At 34.7% G+C, this 8,041-nt stretch overlaps 1 long non-coding RNA gene across 1 annotated transcript; it reads left to right on the plus strand.

Moving 5' to 3' along the window:
- The first annotated feature begins 3,120 nt into the window (after positions 1-3,120).
- Positions 3,121-3,274, plus strand: LOC123868887. The gene is made up of 2 exons (XR_006796753.1): positions 3,121-3,153; positions 3,196-3,274. It is a non-coding gene; the product is annotated as an uncharacterized LOC123868887 (long non-coding RNA).
- Positions 3,275-8,041: the final 4,767 nt, after the last annotated feature.

Below are 8,041 nucleotides of genomic sequence, written 5' to 3' on the forward strand. Positions count from 1 at the left end.
AATTTTAAAGTGATAAGCTTGTGACGTAAAAGTGATTCACAACCAGCGTTGCCTGAAGGGACGAAATGTATAAAATTCGTAGTACTTTTTGGATCATGTTCGTATCTTTGTTCTTATTACATAAATACCAAAAAAAACGGCGATAAACTAGTGATTAAGACGTTAGCTTCCTATTTTGAAGGTCGGAGGTTCTATCTCGAGCACGCACCTCTAACTTTTCGTAGAATTTACCTATTTTTAACCCCCGACTCAAAAAGAAAGGTGTTATAAGTTTGACGTTTATCTGTCTGTGGCATCGTACATATCTTTTGTTTGAAAGGTGGCTTGATCGAGAGTGTTCTTAGCTATAATCCAAGAAAATCGGTTCAGCCGTTTGAAAGTTATCAGCTATTTTCTAGTTACTGTAACCTTCACTTGTCGGGGGTGTTATAAATTTTTAATTTACACTTGTATCTACAAAGTCTAATTAAGTTTGATTGGTTAATTAATGGTAAATCAAATGACAACTAAACCACGTTTTTATGGAAAGCACTGGGGAGCGCGCTTGGCAGACTTCTCCTAACAAATATCCATCCCGAGTATTTTTTGTAAAAAGTAAGTTGCAAAAATACAATTTCAATTGAAAAAGTTTTAGCGAAAAATTTCTTTTGACCTAAAGTTTGAATGTTGCTTGGAAAAAGCCAGTGTCAGGACATACTGCAATTTATGTTAGTAAAATGTAACTTAATTCAGCTAAGAGTTGTTTTTCCGATTATACGACCTAACCTAATTTTATGTACCTAATAGATTACGTGATAAGCTAACTAAAGTTAAAATAATTTTATTGTAGTAGAAATTGAGCTACCTCTATTAGACGAAATGAGTTTTTAAATCAAGGCCTCACTTTTCTTTACAAGCTAAGTAGGTAATTTTTCTGCTTATAAATCTAATAACGGTGAAGGAGCATCGTAAGGAAACTTCCATGCCTAAGAGTCCCCATAATGTTTTCAAAGGTGTGTGAAGTCTGGATATTCGCAATTAGCCATGTTGTAGACAGAGGCGGTCTTAGCCATTGCGAGGCTCCGGGCGGCAGGTCTTGCGAGGCCCTAGTTTGTTCTTCGTGAAAAGTATGTGATGCGAAAGTAGGTCTGTTTGTTTGTTTAGGTATTTTTCATGTTTGAGGAGAAATGCTAAAGTTATACAAATAAATAGAGTTTTAAAATATTTTACATTAAAAGATTTACAAAATTAACAAATACAGAGATGATAAATTTTAAAATTTATATAAGTGGCTTTTCCTAAGACTAAAATCTTTAATTAAAGCGCAAAAATCTAACGAATGATAAGACGAAAGATCTACGTAGATTTACCTGCTTTCTTTTGATACCTCGTTTCCTTTTTGAACTACCTGACTCAATTTTTCTGCCGGCATCACGATCACGCGAACTCATTTCGTAAACCTTGTTTTGTTTCGCACAAACAGTCAGAAATAATTTTTAAGTATCACACAGTTTTTTTTACTTTTACCTTACTCAATGTTACCTTACTCAATACTTCAAATACTTTAATTTACACATTTCCAGCTCACTCAATACTAGAACGTAATCTTGGATACTTAGAATAAAACTGTAACTGGACGATTTCTGTACATTTGATATATTTTGAAAATTTTAATCGCAGAAAGTATTATTATCGATATAGATCCCAAAACAATTTTTTTTAGATTTTTTGTCTGTCTGTCTATCTGTCTGTACGCGCATCATGCGAAAACTACTGAACGGATTTAAATGAAAGGTGCACTGAAAGTGCTCCGGGTTAATATATAGGGTAGTTTTCATTCCAAAAAAATTAAGGATTCTTCGAGATACAGGATCAAACTTTTTATCGATTTTACTCAATAACTCCGTCAAATTTAAACCGATTTTCACAATTCTTTTTTTACAAAGGTATGGTACTGTCAGGTTGGTACCATGTAAGGTTGGTGAAGATCTGATGAACAGTTTCGGAAATAGAGGCTGGAACTCCTCAACGGGTAACAGCATAACGATCGCGATCAGTATAATAGCTTAGTAGAAAGTAGACTCTTAGTCATAACTAGTTGACCCGCCCTGGCTTCGCACGGGGAATCTACCTGTTCCATAATACCACCCATATTTTGTCTATGGAATAGATAGGCTCCCTGTGCGAAGCTGGGGCCGGTCAACTAGTATTCAATAAAATTGAAAGATATGTAGCGAGCGCAACTTTTTTGTTTAATACAGAAAGAGAAATATAAACGAGCTCAGCCATAACAAAATTTTATATTTCAAAGCACCTCACTCTACTTTTCTCATGTTTTTTATCCCGAAAAGACAAAGAGTTCCTAGGGGGATTTTCAAAAACTTACCATGTGGATAAAGTTCCGGGTATCAAATAATATACAATAAAAGCGCGAGCGAAGCGAGCGCGAAATTTTTGATATATTATTTACAAAAAAAACCATATTAATATTAGCCAAAGTCCTTTTCAGGGCCCATCTTCTTAGCTATAATTTGGTAGATAATTCAGAGATAGCTTGCGCACAGATACTTTATCCTGAGTTTCCACGACGTTTTTTAAAACCCGAATCGATGGGAACGAAGTTTCGGGCATCAACTAATACAATATAAAAGCGCGAGCGAAGCGAGCGCAAAAGGACAATGCCCATGGACAGTACTCTCACAAGAAGCATTGTACCTTAAATTTTTTATTCATTTATTAAAGCTAAAATAAAAACATAATTTTTCACTAAGTTTCATGAATATTTGTTTTGGGATTATATTTTTCGTAAATAAAAGTGCTTTTAAACTTCCAGCTGTTATTTAAGCCATTATTGTAGTGTTTTAATTTTTTTTATCCCCTTCAGAAAAGGCAAAGGTCGTAGACCATGCAGCCTGGTAAGAAGCCATTATTTTAGTTATTTGTGATTGTCATTTATTTGTCACAAAAGTACTGAAAAGGGATGTCCATTTTTAAAAATGATATTATTGTTTGTTATATCGATTTTTCGAACTAAGTATGTGCCCTGCAAATTGCCACTTCCTGTATCCAATACGGGTGATAAGTATATTATTTCCTAATTACTATCCAATCATTCATACTAATTATTTGTTATTACTACAGAACATGTAGAGTTCTGTCATCGGTGTTAATCGTGTAGGTCAGCGATGTACCTATAGGTATGTGAACGTGTACTAGGTAGGTGAGTATTTGTAAAATAAAAGGCTATATTTTTCATTCTCTGCTATCAGTCGAATACCTACTCAACTATTTTGTTTAAAAAAATCTGAAACTGACTGTTTTATTAAGCCTATTAAGACCCTTTCTTACTTTTTAGCTGAACCTAACCTCAAAATATTGTAATTTTTATGGTTAATATATCTGAAATGCGGAAACCGTTTTCACTAATTTTTTCAACAAATATTCTGATGATGTCATTGAACAGATAGAACTTGATTTGATGGTGATACAAAAATCTTGAAGACAGTACATTTGTTCATACTTGAATGGGCATTGTCTTTTTCGATATATTTAAATAAGAGAATGGTAAATTCGAGCCTTCAGGTCCAAAATGTTGAATTCCTAAAATGCTGAATTCTCATAATGTTGAATTTGTTGTGTGAATGTTGAAATATTTGATTTATCGTGCAAAATGTCAGAAAAAAATACCCGAGTATGGAACCCTCGCTTCGGTGCGCGAGTCCGACTCACAATTGGCCGGTTTTTTTTGTGAATTACGTATATGGGAATTAAAAGCTTACTTTTAAGATTCAACATTTAATTTTGGGAATTCAAATTCAACATTTTGCGAATCCAACATTTTGGGATTTAACATTTAGCAACTCCGAAATTCAACATTTTGCAAATTCAACATTTTACGAATTCAACATTTTAAGCCTGAAGGAATTCGAGAATTAGTCTATTTTAAGCTTTCTTTGTCTGGGAGTTTGAACCCCCAAAACCTTACCAGTAACAATTTTGTAACTCATACTACAAGCAAAATAATTCTAAGGTGACAAGAACTGACGAACGAAATAAAATACGGGGATTGCCCGAGCGATGAATTAGTTAACTAACTTTATTTTAATTTACCGTTATTTAATAACCTTAATAAGTAATTAAAGATCAGAATCAAAAGTTTTAATTAAAAAATATGTTTAAAAAATGTATATTTTTTATAATTTGCTTGGGTTGTTGCGCGAGGCCCCTTCAAGAGCGAGGCCCCGGGCGATTGCCCCGTTCGCCACCCCCTAAGACCGCCACTGGTTGTAGACTATGATCTAAACCCTTCTCATTCTGGGAGGAGACCCGTATTTGGTAGTAGGTTGGCGGTGGATTGACCATGATATGATGATGCTGAGTGTTATTCTTCATACGTATAGAAGGTAGATTAGGATAATTCTCCCTCTGAGAGGAGCCCCGTGCTCAGTAGTTAGTGCGCTGGCGATTGATTATTTTGATGGTAATGATCCCAAAAACCAGCCAAGTGTGAGTCAGACTCGCGCACTGAGTGTTCCGTACTCGGGTATTTTTTCCAACATTTTGCACGATAACTCAAAAACTATTATACATAAAAATAAATAAAAATCTGTTTTAGAATTAACAGGTAAAGCCCTTTCATATGATACCCCACTTGGTATAGTTATTTTACTATGAAAATTGAAACACATTTTAATTTTTTTTTTTAATGATATAACCACAAATTCGCGGTTTTTAGATTTATTCCTGTAGGTACTTGTGCTATAAGACCTACCTACATAACAAATTTCATGATTCTAGTTCAACGGGAAGTACCCTAAAGGTTTTCTGGACAGACACAACGGACGGACAGACAGACAGACAGACATACAGATAGACAGACAACAAAATGATCCTATAAGGGTTCCGTTTTTCCTTTTGAGGTACAGGAACCCTAAAAATCAGAGTTGCTTCAGGATTTTTGAAACTCGAATCCACGCGACGAACTTGCGAGCATCAGCTAGTAAAAAAGATAAATCGGTGAGCTCGAAAGTTGAAATATTTTACAAACAGCTGGTACAAATATCTCAAAATATATCGTTCATAATCAAATATAATAAAAAAAGGTATGAAGTGAATGATCGCTCCCTAGGGTCCGACCCGGATGCATTCAGGAGAGCACAAGAAAAGGATCGGTTTGAATCAGACAGGATTACTCTGTTCGTGATCTGAAATATTTAGTATTAGAGCCACTTGAAGACGTCCTTTTTACCGCTGCGTACGTTTTTAGTACTATTTTAGTTTCTTTTTACCGATGACAGATTTTAAATGCAAAAGTGTTTCTGTCTGCTAGCTTTTACGATCCATCCATTTAACAGGGCTCTCTCCGTCACTTTCTCCATACAATCGTAGTCCCTATTTCATTTGAATATTAAGCAACCAAAGTCCATTAGATTTTGCAGACATATTATTCTAGAAACTAATATTTGTGCCTGTGGTGTTTGAGATTTTTCTAAAATATGTAGTTTTAAAATTACAGGGGCTCAAAGATTTGTATGTGAATTTTTAACACCGCGTAACTTTGAAACCGAATATTTTAATGGAAATCTGGAAAACCACAGGCATAGATATTAGTTCCCGGAACGTTTCTACAAAATTCTATTGAGTATGATTGGTTAGTATTCCAATGAGAGACGAACTACGTTTGTATGGAGCGAGTGACGAAGAGCCCCTCTTAAGCATAAATTACGTAGTAATGTAATAAGTCTATGCGTTTGACTTATTTTGACCGGTACATATATGGCTTACTTACATCCCGGGGACTGACGGGCTACTTTTTGGTCTGGAAAACCAAAGAAGTTCTCACACTAATATTTTAAACATAAATCCATGTGGATGAAGTCGCGGACATCATCTGTTAGGTACAGTCACAGAGATAGCTTGCATGCTCTCCGATAGGACTCGACTATACGCTACTTTTTATCCCGGAAAATAAAAGAATTCCCACAATATTTTTTTTGAGCAATCAAAATCATTTAGGAAGTGAATCTCAAATATTTTTGATGAAAATGATACACTAATATTATAAAGGCGAAAGTTTGTATGTGTGTGTGTGTGTGTGTGTGTGTATGTTTGTTACTCCTTCACGCAAAAACCACTGGACTGATTTGGCTGAAATTTGGAATGGAGATAGATAATATCCTGGATTAGCACATAGGCTACTTTTTATCCCGGAAAATCAAAGAGTTCCCACGGGAATTTTAAAAAACCTACATCCACGCGAACGAAGTCGCGGGCATCAGCTAGTAAAGCATATATTTAAGGCAATAACATACAAATCATGGATTGGTGCCAAGAATACTGGCTACATAGTGTACTTCCGCGCCGGACTGGCAGGCTGATACATTACAGAATACCGTAGAGCCAGCCTTTTATCAACAGTCCCTTGCCTACAATTTCCCGCGGGACTTAATACTCAAGCCCCACGGGAAATTATTGTCTTGTCGTCATGCAAAGGGTGCAGAAGAGAAAAAAGAAATTTTATTACGCTGAAATATCTCGCAAGACATCCATGGTTCTAAGGTATCCATGGGTAAAATAATATGTCTACTAAGTAAATATGTACGAGAGCGGCAAAGTTGCAATAAAACTACTTAATTAACAATACAATCTTCTCAAATAGTTCAATCTATACTAATTACTAACATTATAACTGCGAAAAAGTCTGTCTGTTATATTTTTCTGGGCCAATCTACTGTTTTCGAGTAGGTATATTCTTAGGTACTTTTTATCCCGGTAAATTAAAGCCTTCCCGGAGGATTTTAAAAACCTATATCTACGCGGACGAAGACTACGGCATCATCTAGTGCTTGATAAATACCTATTTCTCGATAACGCTACCAATTTAATTAAATTTCGATATAAATCGGTCTGAAAGCCATACTTATCGTTTTATTTTATAAGAATTGAACAAGGAAACATGGCAAAAAGTGGATTTCTTCATTGAAAATCTATTTCATTAGCTACCATCGTCGTGTCTTTATTTCAAGAAGATATCTTCATAAAACGTTATTAAAAGGGTTTTATTCGCAGTGCGCTCCAAAAAAAGGCAGTTAATTTGGCTCTCATTTGAATCTAGACAGATTATGATAAATCAAACTCAATTTTGTAGCTATACGTTCTAGGATATCTGATGGTTTTCCAAATTTCAGTTAAAGTTAGACGGAGTGAAGAAGACTTTTTATTAGTACTACTTTAAAACTAGTTATTTTTTACGGAAATCTGGCAAATCACAGACATAAATATGTTACTTTTTACACTATTAAATCGAGCTTATCTGGTTAATATTCAAAGGGGAACCAAACTACGTTTGTATGAAGCGAGTGACGGAGAGATCGCCGTGAAATATTTTGTACAAAGCTTGAACTCTTGATAGGTCCGATGTTAACAGGGCTCTCTCCGTCACTCGTTTCATACAATCGTAGTTCCAATTTCATTTGAATATTAAGCAACCAAAGTCCATGAAATTTTGCAGACATATTCTAGAAACTAATATCTGTGTCTGTGGTGTTTTAGATTTTTCTAAAAATATGTAGTTTTAAAATTACAGGGGCTCAAAGATTTGTATGAAAATTTTTACGACCGCGTAACTTTGAAACCGAATATTTTAACAGAAATCTGGAAAACCACAGACACAGATATTAGTTTCTAGAATATGTCTGCAAAATTTCATGGACTTTGGTTGCTTAATATTCAAATGAAATTGGAACTACGATTGTATAAAACGAGTGACGGAGAGAGCCCTCTTAATGAATTTTTTATTTAATTGTCCTTTTGTTTTTGTCATTTCGTAATTTGTCTTTAATTAAGTATTTGTGGAAAAATATCCTTTGTTTACATTATCATCTTTCATCTTTCGTTATTTGCAAAAATTATTTCAATACAACAAGTTAAATAAAAGGTTGTAAATAAAGCCTTGTTAAATAGTAAAATTATATTATTTTATGTAAAGCCGTGATAGCCTAATGGTTATGAGTCCGCTTTTTATCCGGGAGGTCGGGGCTTTGATTCCGAACATTCAACTTTT

Source organism: Maniola jurtina, chromosome 10 (assembly GCF_905333055.1).
Source record: "Maniola jurtina chromosome 10, ilManJurt1.1, whole genome shotgun sequence".
In the NCBI taxonomy this organism is placed as follows: Eukaryota; Metazoa; Arthropoda; class Insecta; order Lepidoptera; family Nymphalidae; genus Maniola; species Maniola jurtina.